At 43.5% G+C, this 25,495-nt stretch overlaps 1 long non-coding RNA gene across 3 annotated transcripts in view; it reads right to left on the reverse strand.

Annotated features, from left to right (window-relative positions):
* The window catches only part of LOC115659209, a 230,583-nt gene that overhangs the window by 91,528 nt on the left and 113,560 nt on the right, over positions 1 to 25,495 (reverse strand). For 2 of the 3 annotated variants that reach the window (XR_004002479.1, XR_004002478.1), the window contains one exon: positions 12,342 to 12,477. The exons of the other annotated variant lie outside the window; for it this stretch is intronic. This is a non-coding gene — a long non-coding RNA (uncharacterized LOC115659209). The remainder of the gene's footprint in view (positions 1 to 12,341; positions 12,478 to 25,495) is intronic. 3 annotated transcript variants of the gene reach the window in all.

Consider the following 25,495-nt stretch of genomic DNA (forward strand, 5'->3'; position numbering starts at 1 on the left):
ACTGCCCTTGGCACATGAGAGCCTAGCTCCCAGCCCCACGTTTTCTTTTATTTCATAAGAGCGTAACAGCCACACTGGGTCAGACCAATGGTCCATCTAGCCTAGTGTCCTGTCTTCCGACAGTGGCCAATGCCAGGTGCCCCAGAGGGAATGAACAGAACAGGGAATCATCAAGTGATCCATCCCCTGTCACCCATTCCCAGCTTCTGGCAAACAGAGGCTAGAGACACCACCTGTTCATCTAGGTTAATAGCCACTGATGGATCTATCTTCCATGATTTTGTCTAGTTCTTTTCTGAACCCTGTTATAGCCTTGGCCTTCACAACATCCTCTGGCAAGGAGTTCCACAGGTTGACTGTGCACTGTGTGAAGAAATACTTTCCTTTTGTTTGTTTTAAATCTGCTGTCTATTAAGTTCATTTGGTGACCCCTAGTTCTTCTGTTATGAGAAGGAGTAAATAACACTTGTTTACTTTCTCCACACCAGTCATGATTTTATAGATCTCTATCACATCCCCCCTTAGTCATCTCTTTTCCAAGCTGAAAAGTCCCAGTCTTATTAATCTCTCCTCACACAGAAGCCATTCCATACCCCTAATCATTTTTGTTGCCCTTTTCTGAACCTTTTCCAATTCCAATATATCTTTTTTGAGATGTAGCAGCCCCATCTGCACACAGTATTCAAGATATAGGCATACGATGGATTTATACAGGGGCGATATGATATTTTCTGTTTTAGTATCTATCTCTTTCTTAATGATTCTCAATATTCTGTTAGCTTTTTTGACTGCCGCAGAACACTAAGTGGATGTTTTCAGAGAACTATCCACAATGACTCCAATATCTCTTTCTTGAGCGGTAACAGCTAATTTAGTCCCCATGGTTGTATATGTTTAGTTGGGATTATGTTTTCAAATATGCATTTATCAACACTGAATTTCATCTGCCATTTTGTTGTCCAGTCACCCCGTTTTGTGAGATCGCTTTGTAACTCTTCCCAGTCTGCTTTGGACTTAACTAAACTATCTTGAGTAGTTTTGTATCATCTGCAAATTTTACCACCTTACTGTTCACCCCTTTTTCTAGATCATTTATGAATATGTTGAATAGGACTGGGCAAGTACAGACCCCTGGGGGACACCACTATTTACCTCTCTCCATTCTGAAAACTGACCATTTATTCCCACCCTTTGTTTCCTATCTTTTCACCAGTTACTGATCCATGAGAGAACCTTCCCTCTCATCCCGTGGCAGCTTACTTTGCCTAAGAGCCTTTGGTGAGGGACCTTGTCAAAGACTTTCTGAAAATCTAAGTACATTATATTCACGGGATCCCTCTTGTCCACATAGAATCATACAACCAGAAGAGACCTTGAGAGATCATCTAGTCCAGTCCCCCGCATTCATGGCAGGACTAATTATCTAGCCCATCTCTGACAGGTGTTTGTCTAACCTGCTCTTAAAAATTTCCAATGATGGATATTCCACAACCTCCGTAGGCAATTTATTCCAGTGCTTAACCACCCTGATAGTTAGGAAGTTTTTCCTAATGTCCAACCTAAACCTCCCTTGCTGCAATTTAAGCCCATTGCTTCTTGTCCTATTCTCAGAGGTTAAGGGGAATAATTTTTCTTCCTCCTCCTTGTAACAATCTTTTACATACTTGAAAATTATTATCATGTTCCCTCTCAGTCTTCTCTTTTCCAGACTAAACAAACTCATTTTTTTCAATCTTCCCTCACAGATCATGTTTTCTACACCTTTAATCATTTTGGTTGCTCTTCTCTGGACTCTCTCCAATTTGTCCACATCCTTCCTGAAATGTGGTGCCCAGAACCGGACACAATACTCCAGCTGAGGCCTAATCAGCGGAGTAGAGCAGAAGAATTACTTCTCGTGTCTTGCTTACAACACTCCAGCTAATACATCTGAGGATCATGTTCGCTTTTTTTTTGCAACAATGTTACACTGTTGACTCATATTTAGCTTGTGATCCACTATGACCCCCAGATCCCTTTCCACAGTACTCCTTCCTAGGCAGTCATTTCCTATTTTGTGTGTGTGCAACTGATTGTTCTTTCCTAAGTGAAGTGCTTTGCATTTGTCCTTATTGAATTTCATCCTAGTTACTTCAGACCACTTCTCCAGTTTGTCCAGCATGCTTGTTGTCCTCCTCAAAGAATTCTAGAAGATTGGTGAGGCATGATTTCCCTTTACAAAAACCATGCTGACTCTTCCCCAATAAATTAGGCTTATCTAGGTGTCTGACAATTTTGTTCTTTACTATAGTTTCAGCCAGTATGCCCGGTACTGAAGTCAGGCTTACTAACCAGTAATTGCCGGGATCACCTCTGGGGTCCTTTTTAAAAATTGGCATCACATTAGCTATCCTCCAGTCATTTGGTACATGAGCTGATTTAAATGATAGGTTACTATCATTTAACTAGAGTTATTAGTTCTACAATTTCACATTTGAGTTCCTCAGAACTCTTGGGTGAATATCATCTGGTCCTAGTGATTTATTACTGTTTAATTTATCAATTTGTTCCAAAACCTCCTCTAATGACAACTCAGTCTGGGACAGTTCCTCAGATTTGTCATCTAAGAAGAATGGCTCAGGTTTGGGAATCGCCCTCACATCCTCAGACATGAAGACCGATGCAAAGGATTCATTTAGTTTCTCTGCAATGGCCTTATCGTCCTTGAGTGCTCCTTTAGCATCTCGATCGTCCAGTGGCCCCACGGGTTGTTTAGCAGGCTTCCTGCTTCTGATATACTTAAAAATTTTTGCTATTACTTTTTGAGTTCTAATTAGCTGTTCTTTAAATTCCTTTTTGGCTTTTGTGATGGGGTGCCTGCCCCACACTGGGCTCTTGACGGTTAATAGAGCCCTAGGGAGGCTGCACAGGAGGCAGCCAATGACAGAAGGGCTTATATGAGCAGCCAATCAGGGCCGGACAGGCCCATATAAGAAGAGCTGCAGTACAGAGCAGCTTCAGTCATACCCTGCCGCTAGAGGAGGGATGTGGACTGGCTGCCTTGCAGGTGGAGGGCATCAAGCACCCTGGACTTAGCAGTGCTGCAGGCGGAGTCCCAGGGAGCTAAAGGCAGCTCCTGGCGGGCTGCAGGGATCTGCTGGCTGAGGCTCTGAGGCAAGGGCAAAGAGGGTGCTGGGGACTGCAGGGAAGTGACCCCAGGAGACCTACAGAGGAGCCGGAGGGGGCTCAGCAAGTGGTGGCCATCTACAGGCTCACTGGGAAGGGACCCAGAGTAGTGGGCTGGCCCAGGTCCTACCCTGCCCCTACTTGCCACTGAGGAAATGGCTGGACAGTGGACTGTGATACTGTGTCCTGGAAGGGGGAAGCACAGAGCTGGAGGGCTGTGTCATGAAGAGGACACCTCGGTCCTGGGAGTGATGTGGGTCCCTGGAGCAGAAGTGACGGTGGCGAGACATCACCAGAAGAGGGCGCACTGGCGTACAGAGCTAATCCCCAGGACAGCCAGCAGGAGGTAACGCAAGGGTGAGTCAAATCCCATTACAGCCTTCTTAATTATATTTTTACACTTCATTTGCCAGTGTTTCTCCTCCTTTCTATTTTCCTCACTAGGATTTAACTTCCACTTTTTAAAGGAGGCCTTTTGCCACTCTCTGCTTCTTTTACTTTGTTGTTTAGTCACGGTGACACGTTTTTGGTTCTGTTACTATGTTTTTTAATTTGGGGTGTACAGTTAAGTGGACCCTCTGTTACAGTGTCTTTAAAAAGTTTCCATGCAGCTTGCAGGGATTTCACTTTTGTCCTGACCCAAAACACAAGACAAATCTGCAGCAGTGTGAATCCACATGAATAAGTAACAACAGCTACTTAAGATTAATTCAAAACCCACCCTGTTAACTGGAACACCTCTACAGACCCCACAAATCCAGAATGACCTGTCCTGGGCACACTGCTGGCACAGGGACCCATTAGCTGAAGAAGGCTACAGAGCTCCTGCTGTTCTGCCATATTTTCACACAGAGGTTTCCTTCCAGGCTGTTCTCTACCGGTCTTGTATTGCTTCATGTATCCATGCCCAGGGATACAGGTACTGCTGGCAGATGGACAGAGAAGTGACTCATCCGGTCCAATTCAGTGCAGTAAGGTAATAGTGTAAACTCAATCATATAAGATGAGGAGAGGCTGATCATTTGGAACATTGTGGGCAGTTCTGGGGAGGAGATTATACTGTAGAAAGGACAGGGACAAGGTGCATTTAAGGGGAAACAAAGTAATTCAGATCTTGAAGGGTAAATGGGGAGGAAAGCACAGACACATTTTAGCCTCTGTCATTTACATTCAAATTAGTTTTCTTAATTCTTTTCTGGCTAAGATAGACAGTGCTGTGAAATGAATGGACTGGACTCCATACAGCTGCCAATCAGAAACCAAAGAGGTTCAGAGAATGAAAACAAGGAAACTGTTTAGAATGTAAACTCCTTGGGGCAGGGACTGCATTTTAATATTGTCTTGTACAGCACCCTGCGTAATGGAGCCTGAGCTTGAGTGTGGCCCTGGGAACTACTTTAATGTGCATAATAAATGGCCACCTTAAAAATACTTTATTGAGCGTTACCAAATTTTGCTCTCACTGGAGTCAGGGAGGTTGCAACAGCGAATAAAGAGGAGAAATGGCTCTTTTTTCTTTACACAAGAGGTAACTAAGAAATTAAACTGATTGCCAAAGACAAACAGAAAAATAATTGTAGTGCTGTTTAATGCCAGAGATATTCAAAAAAGGATGAAATGGAAGCTCAGAAGAAAAAACCCTCGAGATTTCCCCAGTGAGGATGAGAAAAATCTGTAAAAACCTTACTTAAGGTAACATGAGGAAAAAATCTGGTCATCCTGTATAGTTATACTCTGGTGCTACGGATGTCAGATACACCCGGTATCGGGTCAGAAGGTCAGAGGTGCATGCACAACCTGCTACACAGATTGTGTGCACAGCTGTCACACCTATGGAAGCAAATTACCAGTGCAAAATTGTGCACATTTTTGTGCAGGCGCAGTTCTGAGAATCCCTTCAGAAAGATGTGTATTATTATTCTTTGAACACTTTATAGGGCACCAGCTGAACAGCTACTAGGACTTACAAACTGCATCAAAGCAAATTATGGAATGTGAGCTAATCATAGGGGTAGTATTAAATCCAAACCACTAGCGTTCCCAGATATTAGAGATGGGGCTGCCCTACAAAATCAGGTACAGATTTGCACTTTCCTCAATTTAGGGGTAGACTAGGGTGTTGGTCTGGCCCCCTCTCATTCATATGCTATTACACGCACCTCTCTAAATTGAGTGTTTTGTTTTCCAGGGCAGAAAAAGAAAAAGAAAGAAGTATTCAGAAAACATTTTTTTCTTAAACCTCCTTAATGTTACTCTGAATATCTTAAAATAGGAATCACCCCAGAGATCATTTAGACATGATTAGCTGATGATAATTTAAGCTTATAATTAAAAAAATGATTTATTGACAGAAGCTTTAGTGGAAAGAGATGTTAGAGTTTGATGAACAATCTACAAAAGTCCTCATTTGATCCCTTAGACTCGAGTATTATTTATAACAAGCCTTAATACCTGCAGGGGCGAGGTAAGAATAAAATCTTTGTAGCAACTAGCATTTCCCCATGGGGATAAATGCCTTCTCAATTAGTACTGAGACAGGATGGTAGCTCAGAAATGACTTCAAGCCTAGCACTTCATCAGCTGCGCTCTTAATCGTATCTTGTCAGGATCTCCCATTCTCACCAAAGGAGAAAAAAAAAACAGCACACAAATCTAAGCATCTCAGTTATCTCTGCTGACTGTATTTTGTATTTACCATAGCATTCAAGAAAACAAGAGTTACATATTAAAAATTCCTTGTTGGCTGTAAGCAGAACAAAGACTCTTGGGAAAGCCACTGGAATTTCACATGTAACACTGTACCTAATTTAAATATATATTCCAAATAATATCAGTAGGGAAAATGGAGATGCCATAGCAGTTCCCCTTAGAAATCCCCAAAGAGAACCTACTACCTGCCACCTGAGAGAATCAGGCCCTCATTCTCCTGTGAGGCCTCAGAGGTGCATCCAAAACCAGGGGCTATCCAGAGATGCATCCAAAACCTTCTGGGGAATTCCAGCATCTTTGACTCCTTTACTAGAGCAACTTTAGCAACAGACTCCTGAGATTTTCATGTACATGCTACAGTGTCAATGAGATGTCTAGATTGATTCCTGGAGACATATTCTGACAGCTTCCAAACATGTGCATTTAGGGCTGGTTACCCCCAACTTGAAATCGTGGAAGCCCTGCCTGATTTGCCACCACAAAGCTTTATTTGTAAACAATGCCATATATGCGGCATAACAGGACCTAGCAGCTCCTATTGCCTCATCTCGGAACATGGACTTCCCTCTCTTGGAAACACGCACAACTGCACGAACCCGATGGCAACCCATACACCTGTGTCACGAAGGTGAAGCTGGGAGCTGTGAACCACAGCAATCTAGCTCCTGTAGTCAATCCTTAATGGCACCTAAATCTCACTGATCCAGGAGTTTATGAAAAAAGAGCCTTGGAAACAACCTCAATCCATTTTACCTGAACCTTCCTGACGACCAAGCTGATACATGGCCTAACTATCACCCCACTGCTACCGAATCCTGTATGCATCTTTCTGCGGCAGTCGGTGCCTGCCTCTGGCCTGGTGATGAGGGTTGTATCTTCTGCCTGCACTTGTACCCAGCTCAAAGGTGGTTTACTCAAATTTTCCTCAATAGGTCAGTTACTCCAAATTTACTCATTTTGCACCAATTCATAAACTGACCATAATTTTGTAGCTACAAATTTACCAAAGAAAAAAGAAATCTCCAAACACTGGGCCAGATCCTTAACTGATGTAAATCAGTATGGCTCCATTGACTTCTAGAGCTCCATATACACCAGCTATGGACTTAATCCCCTGTATGACCCTGAAGCAATCATCGTTCAGCATGAGACTCAACACCTAAGGTCACAGACCAAATACGCCATGCAAATTCCAAGCTGCACATTATTATTATTATTTTTTTTAGTTCTTTTCTGAATAACTCATGTGTCTGGTCCCTGTTACACTGGACACTAGTCATAAATCCTGTTTGCTGGCTGCCTACAATCCAGAATGTGATCTTTCTCTTGTCAATACTGAGACCTTTAGCCTCTGAGGCTATTGTTCTAATTAAAATTCCAGAGTAGGTCTCTAGTTCTCTGTTGATTTTACATCCTCTTAGAAAGAATGGAGTGGAATAAACTATTAAGGGCAGAGAGAAGATCAGCGAGTGCAAACAGTTACAAAAAGGAGTTAGGTAAGTCTATGAAGGAAAATAGCATTGCGTAGCCCAGCTACTAACTCATTGCCTAGAAGGAGATCTTGGTCATCTTCCATATTCAGATCTCTTATACTGTGCAATGTTCATACCCATGTAGTGTAATTTATTAAGAGTTATGAGGTGCTTGTGTTCAGTAGGTGGAGCCCCTGACCAATATGCAAAAAAGCAAGTGCAATTCCACACTGATTTTTAATCACACTTATCACAGTTGCTCATGGATAGGTAAATCCCCACTGCACCTGTAATGAGATAACCGCGTGTGCAAATACACTCCCAATTTTGCTTATGAATCAGGGCCAATGTAATTGTATTTTAGTGTCTCAACTGTTATTAGCACATTGTAATAATTATAAGATCCCCCCGCCAAACACGCACAGTTGGGCAAGGTTTGAACCTGGGCTTTTCAGCATCATAGCACAGAAGGCAATCAGTTCAGCTCAAGAGATAGTGCCATTATCCACTACAAGGATTAAGCTGTGATTCTCTGATGCACCAGCCACTATAAGGTGAAACAACTTCTATAGGCTGAGTTCCCCAGCCAGACTACATTTCCCATAATGGTCACAGGACTCCCATGATGCACCAAAGTGATTCAACCAGAGGGGAGACTGCTGTGCACCATAGGAGATGTAGTCCATCTGGGGCACTCGTTCCACAGTAGAAAATGGTGGCATGAGCCACCTGAACTACAGGTATCATAAGGCATCCTGGCTGCTCAGACTGCTCATGAGTATTGAACTGAATCAAAATGAAATGATTTTCAGTTAACAAAATATTTTGAAAGAAAATTCCTGGCGAGCTCTAGACACTGTAGAGATTACAGAGACCCAGGACACCATGGTTGAGGTGAATGCAAGATTGTCTAGTTCCTGTTTACACAGACCCTTAACTCCTTGATACATGACACCTAATGGCCATCTGAATAGTGTCTCTAAGTGTTCACAACACACGCACACTTTGGCCAATGTTGTGTTGCAAACGCTTCATCAATGGTGATAATAATCATTCTTTCTAGACATTGTCTTTGCACTGCCTTCAGTGGTATTGCATTGGTGGTCCGGTAAAGCCAATGACCAAGGTAAAAGTAAACAAGGGGGAACATCCAATATTCAAGAAAGAACACAATGTTTAATAGCATTTTCCCACTTTTACAAACTGTAACCACAAGCAGGGAAGCTGAGCCTTGGCTGGAGTGAAAAATCACCCCTTAAAATCAGGGTAAAGACTAAAAATCGTTATGCTTACAATCCAAATTGTTACAAGAATGCTCTGTGTCTGCATAGCTGTAAATAGTTAATAGAAAAGGTGCCAGTAGAGGTCGCTCAAGAATACATACCATAGTTCCTTAGGTTGTAGGACCAACACAACTTGTTGCCCAATGAAATGGCTTCCTCTGTACAGCCCTTTGCATACAGAACTCGGCCTTTGTTGATGGTGGTTGAGTAAGACAAAAAGAGTTGCAAGAGATTTATATGAGCTTAAAATGGCCATGAAGGCAAATGTATTTGAATAGATGGTATTCCTTGATCTAGAAGAAACCTTGTTTCCCCAAGAACTTAGAGCCAGATTCTGCTCTCAATTACCACAGCGTAAACCCAGGAGAAATCCACTGACTGCAGCCGAGGCCCCTTGGATTTGCACAAGTGTTACTGGCTAAAATCTGACTTTTAATAGTTTAAATATTCTGTCTCCCAATAATGGTGAGCTACTCCTGGAGGAAGGCATTCACTGTCCTGCTCCTACGCAGCCACCCAATACTTTGACCTTTCCTCTGTACAATGCCCACAAGTTCCCCAGATGGGCAATGGCATGGGGTAAAGATAAGCATATTCCAATGACATTTTCCCAAAGCATGCTCCCATGCTGCTCAGTTCTGCCAAAAAATTAATTAGCTTTAAAATATTTATTTTACCTTCTCTTATAACTACCATCCACACTCAAACTAGTCCAGTAAAAATGGGGCAAATACCTTCGTTTAACTGCCCTCCCCTGTGAAGACTGCAAAGTTTGAGAATGATTGACGACCCAAACCATATTGAAAAGCTGCCATTTATAAAGAATAAGGATGGCATCTATTTTCCCTTGCTCTTTTAAAATCTGATACCCATCCATTAGAGATACACAAAACCTCTCCCTCTGCCTGGAGAAAGACTAAATGCTTTGTATATGTGTCTATCATTGGAAAGCAGGTAAGCCCTCACCAATCATGTGATTATTAGAGCTGACACACTACTCCGAACAGCATTAGTCACCCAGAGGTGTTACAATACTGATACACTGACAGGCAATTATCTTTGCAGATAGTGTTAAAACAAGATAATTAATTGAAAGAGCAGGGGAAAGAACAATGGACTTTACAGCAGGAGAAGCTATTTTCAAAAGTATTCTGTGAATACAACAATGCCCCCTCTATGGAGTCATTTTATCAGCTTTTTTTCTGCTAAATGCAGCATTGACACTGAATGTGTTTAGTACACTACTAAAGTGCAGCCACTTGCCAGAGCATCCTTAGGGACAGGAAAACATCTTTCCCTTAACAAGGACGTGTCTATGGAGAGAAGGATCTGTGCTGAATCCACTTAGGCTAGTGTAAATCCACTCACTCCTGATTTACACCACTGAGAAATCAGAATCAGGTCCAGCGGATGGAGTAGTTGGAAGAACGTTTTAGAGGTGTGTGTGTGTGTGGTATATATGTTGAATGTACTAATAATGTTGGGTAAATGAAAAACAAAATCTTCAACATACAACTCCTATTGTTTTGTCTTTACACTGCTCCTCTGCCATTATGGTATCTAATCACCTCTCAAACACTGGTGAATTTATCCTCTCAAAACTCCTCTGAGATAGGGAAGTGTTGTTGTTATTACCCCCATTTCACAGGTTCGGAATTGAGGCATACAGAGATAAAGCAACTTGCCTATGAAATTGTGTGGCTGAGTCAGGAACTGAATCCAGATTTCCTGCTTCCTAGTGCAATCCTTTAACTGCAAGACAATCCTTGGGTCTTTACCGCAAGCATGTTCTGAGTAGCAGTGCTGTAAATCACGTTTGGTGTTTTGGCAAATAGTGGCCTGTGCAGTCTTTTAATGCTGCCGCTCTATTACGTATAATGCAACGTGATACGTAGCTGTTCTATACTGCATTAGAGTGATGCAACTCTTGAGACTACAGATTCCATCATGCAATTTTCTATCTCAATCAAAATGATTGGCTACTGGAAGGGGTGTTGCATACTGGGGCACGTAGTCTCCCCCTTCGTAAAAGTGTGGGTGGCTTGTGTGTGCTATATTTAGTGAAGGTTAGCTCTGGCCATTGAATTGCCAGCGTTACCCCCAGTTGATCAAAGTCTGAGGTGCCCCCACTCTCAATTACTGTATATCTATCTATATACCTCTATCTATCTACTAATCAGAAATTGAAGATAAAATTTGGTCTCCTTCATTTTGTTGATCCCCTAATTACAGGGATATCCTGTCGGAAATGCTGTAATCTAAGCAGCCCATTGTACTGTATTATATGACTTTAATTAGGATTTAATTTCGATTTAAGATAACTATTGCATGTTTACTAAATACCAATTAATTATTGAAAACATATTTGTTGAGGCCTAAGGCCAATGCAATAGATACGTATCTAGCCCTTGTTAAACCTTAATAAAGATATGTTTAACAAACCATTAGCCTTCAGGATACAATAACTATTCTGTTCAGATTAAATGAAATGATTAGCTGAGGATATATCGCACATGACTGCAGTGGTGACTCAGTGATGTAACGGAGGGTCTAGGAAATGGCATGAGATTGAGATGGGTTTCTCTTGATGTACGATAGCATTTCTGCGTCTGGCTCAGGCTGGATCCAGGAAGAGAAGACGGGTGTGAAGGGGAGAAATAATGGGGCAAGTTACTCTAGTCTCTCTGAATCTCATGAAAGGTTGCATTTGAATGAGAAGGAAAGATTTGTGTACGTTCTTATGTTACCCAAATCTCTGTTCATCTCTAGTAAATGGCTAGAAGTGACTCAGATTTCTTAAGACAGAAAAAGGAAATAAAGCTGTCAGCAATATGGGAGCAGATCCTAGCTCTTTGCTCAGCCTTCATGCAGGTGAAACTCTAGTAGCTTCTACAGAAGTTTGCAGGGATGAAAGCTGAGTCAAGGGCTTTAGCTCTGGCCCATAGATCCCACGTCCAGGGTCCTGGAAAGTGAAATCCGGAATTTCAGTTCCATCTGTCCATACCATGGCAGAGCTGGCTTCATCCTCAGCACATCATAATCCAGTTACTGGGTGGTCTGAGCTGTAAGCAATATTTGGTGTCTTTCTTAACCGAGGAACATTTATATGTCCTGTATGTTAAATTCAGCCAACTGATAGGCAGAGTCTGAAACCAATGTTCTATCAGCTGTGTTAGAAGGCAAGTAGGATTGTTGCAAACAATGACTTTCTTTATCCTTTTGCATTTTATTCTCATGGCATGAAGGTCAGGAGTAACGCAGATTTATTAAAGCATAAACAAACTGTGTAAATGCTTATGGTAATTCCACTTCCGCTAAAAATATCGGTTATTTTTAAAGCTACTTTAAATTATCTCCTTTCTAATGAAAACTCACATGTAATCTGTTAGTGAGCAATGTCTGTTGAACCATGAATTATTCAAAGAAGTCTCTGTTCTGTTATCTAGAGTCTCTGGAGATTATGCCCACCATTGTCCAATGTGATGGGTCGTTATGCACTCTGTGAATTTAATCTTTTAGGCTATCCAGCAGCACAAAAAAAAATGTATGAATAACAATTTTCCTGTAATAACCTTCAACTAACCTTTCAACCAGAGTGAGTAATTCCAATCCTATTTTCACATCAATAGAAGAGTCAAAGCTAGGCAATTATCTCTTATCTGTTCCATAACCCTCCCCCTTTAATTTTTAAAAAGGATGTTAAAGTACTTACTGGAGGCAAGAAGAAGAAAGATGGCTGGAATTAAGTATGGATGAATTTTGATGAACAGTGATAAAGGCGGGTTTTAGATCATTTTTTCCCCCATTCCCCTATTCTTAGGGGCACACCAGTTGCCTCACTCAGGTCCCTAATGAAGAAAAAGGAAAAATAACATTCAAATCACCATAGCCCTAACCCTTTTGCCCTTAATCTATTAGGAAAATTTTACCACACTAGGGGAAGTATTTCTGCTCAGAGATATTTCTGTTTGCCAGAAGCTAGGAATGGGTGACAGGGGATGGATCACTTGGTGATTATCTGTTCTATTCACTCCTGATGCAAATGGCATTGGCCACTGTCAGAAGACAGGATACTGAGCTAGATGGACCTTTAGTCTGACCCAGTATGGCTGTTCTTATGTTCTAATTGGGCAGCAGAGAGTGACCTGGAAGTAAACAAGTTCCCTTTTTCACTGTGACATTTAGCCCTGGTCTACACTGGGGGAGGGGGGCGAATCTATCTAAGTTATGCAACTTCAGCTACGTGGATAATGTAGCTGAAGTCAACGCACTTAGATTGACTTACCATGGTGTCTTCACCGCGGTGAGTGGACTGCTGCCGCTCTCCTGTCGACTCTACCTGCACCTCTCGTGGTGCTGGAGTATAGGAATCAACGTGAGAGCGCTTGGGGGTCAATTTATCGCATCTAGACTAGATGCGATAAATCGATTCTAGCTGGATCGATCGCTACCTGCCAATCTGGCAGGTAGTGAAGACCTACCCTTAGTTTCATAGGGTATTAAAGCAGCCATTTTTGTAACTCTGTAAAGAAAAAATAAAAACACCCCAGTTGCCAGTTACAGATGTGGTAGTTCATGGCTGGGGCTAGCCACTCTGCATACAGACCCAACTGAACCCCATGGTGGGAAGAGCACCTCAACAGCCCAACACTGTGGCATTTAATTTCAGAAAGGGGAACTATGCAAAAATGAGGAGGTTAGTTAAACAGAAATGAAAAGGTACAGTAACTAGAGTGAAATCCCTGCAATCTGCATGGACACTTTTCAAAGACACCAGAATAGAGGCCCAACTTAAATATATACCCCAAATTAAAAAACACAGTAAAAGAACTAAAAATGAGCCACCGTGGCTTAACAACCATGTAAAAGAAGCAAGTGAGAGATAAAAAGGCATCTTTTATCAGACAGGAGCATAAACACTGCCAAATTAAGTGTAAAAATGTAATAAGAAAAGCCAAAAAGGAGTTTGAAGAACAGCTAGCCAAAAACTCCAAAGGTAATAACAAGATGTTTTTTAAGTACATCAGAAGCAGGAAGCCTGCTTAACAACCAATGGGGCCCCTGGAAATAAGCAGTCCTGTTATAGTTACCTCTTGGACCAGATCCTGCTCTCCACTCAGGACTAAATCAAGAATTGCCTCGCCCCTTGCGGGTGCCTGTACCAGCTGCTCCAAGAAGCAGTCATTTAAAGTATCGAGAAATTTTGTGTCTGCATTTTGTCCTGAGGTGACATGTAGCCACTCAATATGGGGATAATTAAAAACCCCACTATTATTGAGTTCTTTCTTTTGTCTACCATGCCAAAAAAAAAAGGAGGAGGGGTATGTTCTTAACTGGGGTGAGCTACTTAGCTAAATCAGGTTACAACTGCCATGGAAACAGGACAACTCAACTTTTAACTCAGGTTAGGTGCTCCAGTTCAACCCCAGGTTCCCTAACCCAAATAAATCCCACGGCTGCTAACCCAAGTGAAAAGCTGAGTTGCCATAGGTTCACTGCTATTTTAACCTGAGCTAGCTTGCCCGGGTGAAGAACAGTGTAGCTGCACCTTTAGTAGCTCAGAGTTAGAGAGAAAGTTCAGAGTTCTCAGAAATACTGATATCCTGTATGTCTACTTGCGGAGTAATCCAGGTGCTACAGAGGTGGCTCCCACCTAGGCATTTTATGGACCAACTCGTGACTCAGGCGTACTGCATCTGTTGGAGCTACGCACACCTACAAAGGCACAATGCAGAACTGACAGCTATACAGAGGGGGTAAGTTATACAGAGGGGTCAGCTGTTGTCTAGTGCATTGAGCATGGGGATGACTAACAGCTCCTGAATTCTAATCCTGGTTTTGCCGTGGCCTTGAGTTAATCAGGCCCAGATCCTCAAAAGGTGTTTTGGCAATAGGTGTCATGTGAATTTGCACGTTAAACTGGCAAGTCCTAGTTACAGCAGGTGCAAAAGTGATGTGTGCAAAGGCCGTGTTTGTTGTAAAAAGGAAGTGCTAGCATGTCACCATCTGTTTTGATTTTAGCTCGCTCTGTTGGACACCACACCAGTGATGTTTGAAGGTCACAGGTTTACAATGATAAGTGAAAAATGAATAAGAAGATTGCCAACATCAAAATCTCCAGTGGCAACTTACATCAGCTGCACTCCGGAAAAAACTCTCCACAGTTCAGGAAGAGATTTTTCATTGGCGAGTGAGGCGCAGTCTAGCGGAATGAGTCGTTGACTGGGAATTGGAACCATCTTTTTTCTAGTCCCGAGTCAGACACTAACTGTTACTACACTCTGTGGGTTTAGAGACGTCCACTAGTCACCGTTCCCAAAACTGTAAAATGGGGCTTGTGAGGCTGAAATAGACAACGGGCCTGATCCTGAGCCCATTGATGTCGGAACAAAGATCCAGATCCCATTGACTTTTCTGGATCCAGGAGCAGATCTTCTGTTCATAAAATATTCTACACATGCTAATTATTTATAGGTTCATGGATTCTAAGGCCAGAAGAGACCATGATCATCTAGGCTGACCTGCAGAACATAGGCCAGAGAAATGCCCGAAACTAATCCCTAGAGCAGATCTTTTAGAGAAACATCCCATCTTGATTTTAAAATGGTCATTGATGGAGAATCCCCGGCGACCTTTGTTCCAGCGTTTAATGACGTCACCCTTAAAAGTTTATTCCTTATTTCCAGTCTGAATTTGACTGGCAATTATTATTATTGTTACTAGTTCTGAAATGATGGGGAGCAGAATCTAATATCACCTTCCAGGACTGGCGGAAGTTCCCTATAAGTGAGTGGGGGGCCACCAACACCAAACCATGGACATACCCCTCCCACACCCCTTCCCCCTGAGGCCCCACTCCTGCATTAGTCTTCCCCCCAAGGCTATACCCCTACACCTCCTCTTCCCCCCCAGACTCCCACCCCCACTCACTCTTCTCCACCCCCTATGCCGTTGCTCACCCTTACAGCCAATAAAAAATGATTGGGCCACAGCCCCCTGGCACCTCCCCCGTTCTGGTACCCCGTCTCCTGCTACTTATTCCTAGGCCAAGCATTCAAATCTCTGACACTACAGGCTCAGCCCCCGTCTGAGACCCCAGCCTTTCACCCTTCTGAGACTGATGCATTGAGTACCATACAGCTTGCTGGGTTTGGATCTTTCAGATAGTCCTTAAAAACCAAGGTCCTGACTGCTTTGTGTGGGCATTATAAATATCATGGCACAATGGTTTTAGTGAGACTTTGCTCTGTGTCCTTGACCTGCATTTCCCCTCTCCTCTGTATGTTGGCTGCTGTACTCTTAATGCAGAGGACTGGGTACTGCTTTTGGGATACCTTCAGGATTAAATGCTCTATAGAAATACAAACCAGAAGGGAAGCATGGTCTACTGTTTAAAGCACAGGAGTCAGTATCAGCCAACGTGTCCTCCTAAGCTGTGGCAGACTAGCTCTCTCTCTTTGGGCAAGTGACTTCACATCTCTGTACCTCAGTTTCCCCAAATGTAAAATGGGGATAATAAAAGTAACATCAAAGATATTGGGACATTACATTAATTAATGCTTTGAAAGTGCTGTGAAATCCTGCAACAAAAGTGCTATGTGAGTCTGGAATATCGGTATAGAGTTATGACAGGGTACAGATGAGTGTCATTCAGCTCTTTGTCACAAGCAGACTGAACCACCTTCGTCAGGGTGGGATGGTCAGTGAGCATTTGCCTGTGTTCTGGTTCAAACCGTCGCCACTTTCGAACAGTATGTGTAGCGAGTCTGTGATCAAACTAAATTTCCACGAGGTAGGACCTGCCTGATCAAATTCATGTGCCCCACACTGTAGCTGCTATTCTAGAGGTGAAAAAACTCCCATCCTACCCACTGATCCCTGGGGGGCAGCCAAAGGTCATTGCTAACATAACGTTGTTCTACAGCGACTCAGAATGTCTGTGGTGAAAAAGACACCCTTTGTTTGTTTCCTGAAGTAGACCCTCAAAGTCAAGGTTGAGTCACTGGCAGAGCAGTGAGCGAAAGCTGCAACAGCCCATTCCATAGCATGACTGGGGACAAAAGGTTGTTGTTTTTTACCTCCTCCCCCCGAGTGTTACTGCTTCCAACTCAGCAGCGTCCATAAATGCAAATATCCTTCCCAAGCAAGAGTATAAAATTGCCCTATTTGCACTTGCTATTCCTTCAAGAGGAGAAATATCACAGAATTCATCTGGCACGTATTGCTGGATTTCTGCTGCTGAAAGGCTTACATTTGAAATTCTAATGACAAAAATATTCCTCTTAATCGGAATGATAATTTCATGGCCAAAACACTCTGCTGTTTTATGAAGAATGGCTACCAGGAAACAAGATGTGTATTGCACTGAACATTAATTGTATCAATGCTTGAGCATTTAGGAGAGTGGCAAGGACTTCTTAGAGCAAAGCAATCCAGAGTTCTGGGGACAGTCATCTTGAAGAATGCTGGAAGGAGATGAAAGCGGCTACTTGTCGCCAGCTGGCATGTTGTCGTGCACAGTATAAATGCGTGCCTTTGTTCGGGCACCTTTCACAACGTCGCCAGCAAGCAGAAAATGAACTGCAGCTTGGACATGAACCAAAAAAATAAGGATGCACGCTGCTGGCATCTGGCAGGTAACATCGTGCCCTCCGTGTAATTTACAATTGTAGGGAGACTTGCAAACTTTCAGGGGCACCCACTTTCCCTGTCCTTTGCCCCTGCGATTGAGCAGACTGGAGAATGCAACATACTGCACCGGCCGTCAGAAAAACAGGAGCTCAGCTGGTCCAGAAAAGTGGAATTCTACAAAGGCTGATTAAGGGCCCTATCCAGGCAGGTGCAGAGCACATCCTGAGCAGGGCTCACTGCCCTTAGGGAAGCATTCAGCATGCTGGGAAATCGGCCTGCAAGTTGTGGGGGAAGGCGAGAAACAGAGGGTTTGCTTCAAGGGGGATATGCCATCCCAGCCACTTTTGTGAGCCAAAGCCCGGCTATTGCTGGAGATGGGAGAGCCCTCGGAAACCTCCCCATCTAACATTACGGCTTGTGCCCCAGCTCTAGAGGCCCTTGTAACACACTGCTACTAGGAGTCAATTGCCACGCAGTGCAGTTGTGTTCCTCTTCTTGTGGAGGACTGATATGGGTTTCCTGAGTTGGGCCAGCTGTAAACAGTCATAGAAAGTCAAGAGATTGCTGTGGATTTACACCAGCTGAGACCATGGCTCATTATTTTTAGGGAAGGAAGATATTCAGGCCTGTCCTTTTGGGGAGATTCTTCTAAAACAATATTCACCAGTGCTATATACATAGAAAACATACAACCTCGGCCCACACGTAGCTAGAGGTGATCTCCTGCCAACCCAAACGGGAGCCATGTGCAAACATCTCACGGCAAATGTAGCCTTTCCTGTGCCTGAAATGTTTGGAGCAAGCTTTCGATGTGTACATGTTAGTGCTGAAAGCGCTTTGGCGCAACTTGCTTGTTTTTAATATTGGGGAAACTGACCAGGTTCATGCCATTTTAAACATATTTCAGATTGTCTGAGGTGGTTAAAAGCACTTCCCACATATGTTATGGCATGTCTAACATATGGTAGTGGCTGTCTAGCCAGCTAGAAACGTCTTGGCCAAGTCCCAGTTCTCTATACATTGTTTGTTAAGCTGGGCTATGCTACAGAGCTGCTCTTCATGCAGATGCTCTGAGTCAACGGGAGAGAGCTCTTCCATCAACTTAATTATTCCAGGCCCTACAAGTGGTGGTAGCTCTGTCAGCAGGAGAAGCTCTTCCACTGACAGAGCACAGTCCACACCGGCATTTAGGTGGGTGTAACTTACGTCTCTCAGGGAGGTGGTTTATTCACGTCACTGAGCAAGATAACTTACACCGACATAAGATGTAGCGTGTGCCTAGCCTGGGTCTCCCAGAGCAGAGCTAGCTTTAGGACCATAGTCTTCTGAAAAGCAATTACAGATAAACCAACAAACAGAATAGAGTGAAAAACAAGAACTTTCCAAAACCAAAAGTTTCTCCTGTTTGCTAAGAAACAAAATGCAATTTTCTATTGACTCATTTGCAAATAAATTCCTGCATTTGTGAGCTAATTGACTATGAGCATTCATCAGCCCTCACAATCTATCTCCTGGGACAACACAACCTAATTTTGGAATCAGGTTGCCAGTGCACATAGGACATTCGCATTAATGTTTCCAGACTACACCCACGAACACTGGCATTCTAGACAGACAAACTCAAAATCCACTCATCTTGGGAAACATGATTTTAGAAGCTGGATATCAGCTTCCTCCTGTGGGGGTGAAGAAAAAATGTGCAACAGTTGTGGTCCTATGCAGGGGGGAGATTTGTACATTTGCTTCTTTTTTTTCTCCTTTATTTCATGCTCAGTAAAAGTGCTGGATTCTAGTCACTAGTGCAGAAATCCTGTATTTATCCACAGAGCAAGTATTAGTATGGATCTGCAGCAGAGGCCTTCCCACACCAGCCTACCAGTGTGCCTCACCCTTATTCTAGCTGGACTAAAGCTCAGGGTGAGAATGCTGCTGATGCTTTAGACCAGGGTCGGCAACCTCTGGCACGCGACTCACCAGGGTAAGCCCCGGTGGGCTGGGCCAGGTTGATTACCTGCAGGTTCAGCTGATCATGGCTTCCACTGGCCATGGTGGGAAGCGGCAGCCAGCACATACCTCAGTCCGCACCGCTTCCTCCAGCCCCCATTGGCCTGGAGTGGTGAACCGTGGCCAGTGGGAGCCGCGATCAACTGGACCTGTGGACATGGCAGGTAAACAAACATGCCCAGCCCGCCGGGGACTTTCCCTGGCGAGCCGCAGGCCAAGGGTGGCCAATCCCTGCTTCCAACTGAATAGGCCCAGTTATAGCTTGATCCCAAGCCCACCAATGTCAATGCAAAGAAGTCCACTGACTCCAATAGCAGCTTTGGATCAGGTCCTGACCTGTCATGCTCCAGAATCTTGCCTCATCATGCAATTACTGACATGGCGAAAAGTAATTCAGTCTTTTGCACAATGCACAAAAACCAGTGGGAGTCTTTCCATTGATTTCAGTGGGATTTGGAACAGGCCCCAAAGTGACTAACTCCAGTATCTAAAACAGAGACCCAGTGCAGGTCTGAGGAAACCCATCTTTCCGCGCAACAGGCTGTTTCCCACTCCTGATTTACATTTTCTTGGAAAAGTGAAACTTCACAAATGGTCCCAGCTGCTTGTAAAGCTCACTGGGGTCGGAGGAGTACGATGGTGGTGGCAGATGTGGCAAATTCCTGCAGTATCCTGGACAAATCTAAGGTCTGGGCTACACTGGGGTAGGGATCAACCTAAGATACACAACTTCAGCTACGAGAATAGCGTAGCTGAAGTCGACATATCTTAGATCGACTTGCCTCGCATCCTCACGGCATAGGGTGGACTGCCGCCACTCCCCCTTTGACTCCACTTCCACCTCTCACAGCAGTGGAGTACAGAGTCGACAGCAGAGCGACTGGTAGATAAATTGATCCCCGATAGAGCGATCACTACCCGCCGATCCAGTGGGTAGTGTAGATGTACCCTTAGTAAATTAAGTTTAAGTATTTTAGGAGTTCATTGGATTAAAAAGGCAAATGTTTATGCGGTACTGTGGAATCATGTGCAATATCTCTAGGGGAAGGCATGGCTCACGTTATGCCTGGGAAGTGTTAAGGACTATTTGAAATTATGTACCCCATCTGGTGCAAGAACGCAGTCTTTTGAAGCTTTGCCATGGGGAGAGGACTTTTGTCTGCTGATTACCTGTTACGTGAGGACAAGGCCAGAGGCCCAAAACTGTACAAAGGAGTGACTGGTAGATCCATGAGGATGTTTATCAGGAGCCAAGGCAGTTATGAACTGGTGACTACGGAAAAACCCCTTGGTGGGGTCTGAAAAACTGATCACCTGCCAGAGGCCTGGCTGGAGTTGGGGTAATCTCTGACATGCTTATTGGCATGTGTGTAGATTCTTTTATTGTTTTAATTTGCTTCTCCTGTAACGCTTTCACAGTTAGAATAAATGTGCTTGCTTAGAAAAGCTGGTCAGTACTGTACAACTGTGGGAAGGTATGCTATTTAGAGCCGCTAAAGAGAAAAACAAGGTCTGTTTAAGCTATCTACTTTGCTGGGGAATTCACAGTGTAGGGAGAGAACTGTGCAGCTTGGACATGCCCTAGTCAGGAGGGAGTGAGGTGCATATCTCTGCCCAAGAGAGATGACAGCTAAGAAGCCAGAAGCCCGAGGGTGGGACCACACAGGGGGAATACAGATGCAGTTGCCCTGAACTTTGAGAGTAGTTTCCTCTGAAGTTGGGAAACCAGCACATTTCAGGCACTACCCTTCTTGGAGAAATGGTACATTTCTCCTCCGGCTGAGCTGCAGTAGTAAATGCTCTAAAGATGTACTTTTATTTAAAAAAATGAATTGGGAGTTGTTTTAAGGAACCCACTCTACTGCTAAGCAAAAGGTACAATTTTAAAGCAGCTGGGCTGGAGGAAATATTGAGAAGGTGAATCACTTAACTACTTGCCTCACTTCTTGCATGTACTGAAGTCCATTTCTGTTCTGCAAAGCATGTAAAGCTTAAAGTTAGGCATGAGCTAAAATGCTGTGCTGAATGGGGATGGATTTAGGAACCTGCTGAAAATTAAGCATATGCATGAGTGTTCTGCTGATGCAGGGTCCAAGCCTGTGGTTATTTAAAAATGATTAAAAATAAAGAGGTCTGTTGCTTTTTCACCCCTTTAATGTTGGTGATTTTATTACTCCCATGCTTTGCTTGAGAATATCAACAAAGAAGTTCAGTTGGCAGGAGCATGACTTTGGTCAATCTAATAAGCATTGTTCCACCAGTAAGATTCTTCTTCCTGTTCTGAGCTTAGCAGGCATCAGAAAAAGGACAGGACAATTATATGAGTAATGAGAACCCCAAGAATTACTAAGGATAAAAAACAAAACCGTGAGAGCTTTGAAAATGATACCCAGCCTCTTGCTTCTACCAGAAAGGGGTTAAGAAAAAAGGTTATTCCTAACTGTTTATTGCAGGACTTCTGGCACCTTCCTCTGAAGCATCTGGAATTGGCCAAAGCCAGGAACAGGAGTTTAGAGTAGATAGCCCTATTAATTTGATTTGGTATCGCAAATCCCATGTTCTACCCATCCACAGAGATTTTCAAAGGGGAAGTTTGGTTCCCAACTCCCATTAAGTTGTGCATCGAACTCCCATTTGTGTCTTTGAAAATCTTCCCTTAAATCATGGCAGTTTATCCTGAGTCAGTTCATCCAAAGGAAGCACTTAGGCCTCAGAAATCGTTGACCTCTCTGGTTCATTCCTTTGGACACTTTAAATATGAACTCATACAAATAATAAAGCTGGATTATGAACCAACATTTGTGTTATAAAATTGTGCCCTATCAACAACTACCTTTCCTCAAGAGGAACATATTTTATGCATTTTAGAGGCTCTGTTTGGTATTAAATAGTAAAACACAATTGAGCTGCCTAGGGCCAAATTTCCATCCAGACAATCTTGAAACGTGCAGTTTAAGAGTGTCTGGATGCCCTTTCTCCAGGCACTCGGAAGGGACTAAAGGCTGAAGCAGCCGAGCTACTAACAAAACATATGTATTTTTTCATTAAGAAACACCAGTGCCTTACTGAGGAATGGCCAAAGATCTACCTATCTATACACATGTTGGTAAAGGGGAACCCAAGAATTATAGACCAGTGCCCTTTCCTTCAACATCAGGAGAACCAGCTGAGAAAGCCATTGTAGATAGAATTGTCATTTTCTATTATGTCTGTACAGGGCCTAGCATCTTGGGGTCCTGATCCTTGTCTGGGGCTCCTAGGCATGAGGGAATATAAATAACAACTCCCTGCTTCTACAGCAGATGGTCTTCCCAGAGGTGATGGAAAACCTGCCCAGCAGCAGCTGTGGCAGCACATTGAGTCTACCCTGAAGTGCCCAAAGCCCCAGAATGGCATGGAAAGGCAGTGTGGCTAGGGCACTTAGGGCCAGAGATAGTAGAAGCTGTTGCGGGGGGTGCCCTGAATCAAGGTTGAGCTCGCATCCCCCAAAGCAGCAGCAGCGGAAATACTTCCCCCTGCCTCAACCCTGCCCCCAGGGTGAATCCTCAGTGCATCTCTGCAAGTTCACACTGAGGTAGGGTCAACCGAGCCCAGCCCCTATCCTGTCTGAGTGGCCAGCAAAGCAGTGACTAATGGAGAACTAATGGCTGGGTAGATATTCTAAAGTGTATTGATATAGAGCTGTAAGCTCTTCTGTTGCTGTGTGTTTATACTATGGTGCACAGCAGGGCCCCGATCTGGACAGGGCCATTCAGGTGCTACCAGAATACCAATAATCATTGTAACAAGAGCCTCTGAGTGGCCCTGGATTTGGAGGTGAGGTCGTCTTCTTGGCTACAGACTTCTTAAATGACAGGATTGAAACATTAAGTGTAAATACTAGTTCTCAATATGGAAAGAGACCCATAGGATTCGTCCCAGGAGCGTTGTTGTTCAATATATTTATTAGCATCCTGGAAGAAGGGATGACTAGAGAAGTGGTAATATTTCCTGACCAGACATTATTTAGATCAGTCATGACTAGGGAAGACTGTGATGAAGTCTGATAAAAAGCTAAGTCTATTAGGGCAAGACTGCAGATGAAATTCAAAGTAGAGGAGCACAAAGTAATGCAGATCAGAAAGAACAGTTTAAACAACCACAACACACTTAAGGATTCTGAATCAGTTGTAAGCTAGAGTCACTGTGCGCAGTTGAATGAAGACATCAACTCAATACACAACAGTACTCCAAAAAGCAAATTCAGACTTGGCTGTATTAGAGAAGGCATAAGGCATTATAATGTTACTTCCTTCCCAGATCCTGCTAGGAAATCCTGGAGGAAAGCGGCACCTATTTACTCCACTCTGTCCCCAATCCTCTGTGGATTTCCCTCTTAAAGCCCCAGAGAGTGAGGAAGATGGACCTTTCCCTCGTGGCAGTTCAGATTACCACACATGGATTTGCAGGCAACCAATTCCAGAGAGGGTTAATATTTCAAAAATCGGCTTACAGAGCTTTGCAGCTGATGCTATACAATCCTGTTGTCTATCTTCCATAAATAACTTGCGGTCTGAAAAAAAAATGTGTTTCTTCTGATTCTTACCCTTGTAAAAAAATTGCTAGAGAAATTCTGCAGTAATGATCCAACCTTCGACACCCCAGAGGCATAGTACTGCAGTGTTTGAGGCCAATCAAGTTCACTACTGGGGCCAGATCTTCATCCCCACCACAATGGTTCACATCAATAAAACCAGGTGAGTGGCCCCTTCAGAATCCTGCCCAACACAGGGAATCCTCAGGTGGCACAGAGCAGACTTCGCAGCTTATCCTCCAGCGCATGGGGTGCATCTAGTGGAAAGGGCATCCCTAAATCATGGCAAATTCTAGAGTCTAGAATGACCCCCTATTGGCTGAGGGCCACTGGAATAACTTAGAGTAGGCTAAGACGTGATCTATCTTTCACTGGGGACCTGGATTGGCACTGACTGGTCCCAGAATAGGGGACTAGCCAACAAGGGGGCTTAAAGGCACCATCACTCTATGCCATCCCACCCTCCTTGTGCTCCGACTGGAGGATCTGGCCCGGTCATGTTTTTATTTATTAATATAATTACTGCTACGATTATTAACAAAGGAAAATAGCAGAAAAGAAGTGTATGCTTTTTCCAGACTCTGTATTCCTTGTCAACTCACAAAGCCAATATTTGAACCAAATTCTATGTGGGTGTCCAGTAGCCAGCATCTGTGAGAGGCAGCTAATGATCAGCGCTACTTCTCCCCTTTTGTTTTAATTCCCGGGGGGGTTGGGTCATTTGCATCGGTTCGTGCAGTATAAACCCTAATGAGTTCGGGAAGATAAACATTTCATCGGCACTGACAAAGGTGAGCTTTTATTAAAACAAAAACAATAATTGGGACAGCTTCCAATGGAAACCTTTTGATGAATGAGAGAGCACAGTGGGAAAGCAGGTGTACTTATCCACCAAATGATAGCCATCTAAAATGGACTGGAAGCAGGTAATTTTAGAGACAATGATTTAGAGCTAACCAGAGAGAGGATTTCAGATTCCATAGTGTCTAGTCCCCATGGTGCTCATTAAAGGTCTGCAGATTGCATTTCCCATCTCCCTGCTAGCCCTCCAAAGTGCCTGTTATTAATTCATAAAAACATTGCAAGAGAGATTGAGTCCAATGATTACCAGAGCAGGCAAACACAAGAGATAGTAAAATATTCTGTCTCTCTCTATCAAGGCTCTCTGAGCACAAAAAAAAAATGTTGTGAAATATTAATCAGTGCTGTTTGCCCCTGGGCAGAAGATGGGAAACAGTGCAATCAATGTAGCAAGCGCTTTCCCGGTGACATCTATTTGAGAAGCTGATTACTGTGGGTAAACATAACTAAATATTCTGGATCTTTGGATTTCACCTCTAGTGTCAGCGCTAAAATCCGATTCCCTTATCATCACTCCACAGGCAACCCCCCTAGGGAACCCAGCAATGATGCTCTCGCTATATTTGGCTGAATGAAGTGCAGAGGGACAATGCCTGATATGGATTGCTTCAATTGCATTAAAAACATTAGCTTTGAGAATGATTGTATGAAAGAAGGTTGCGGCAGCCTGGGCAGCTCAAGGAATTTATTGGCTGTTAGGATCCCTGAAAGTGTAACTAATGGATTGAGGACACATAGGGAGTGCAAACAATTAATAGAAAATGACCAGAAAGCAGCACATTAGCATCATTACAGAC

This window comes from Gopherus evgoodei, chromosome 10 (genome assembly GCF_007399415.2).
Source record: "Gopherus evgoodei ecotype Sinaloan lineage chromosome 10, rGopEvg1_v1.p, whole genome shotgun sequence".
Taxonomy (NCBI): domain Eukaryota; kingdom Metazoa; phylum Chordata; order Testudines; family Testudinidae; genus Gopherus; species Gopherus evgoodei.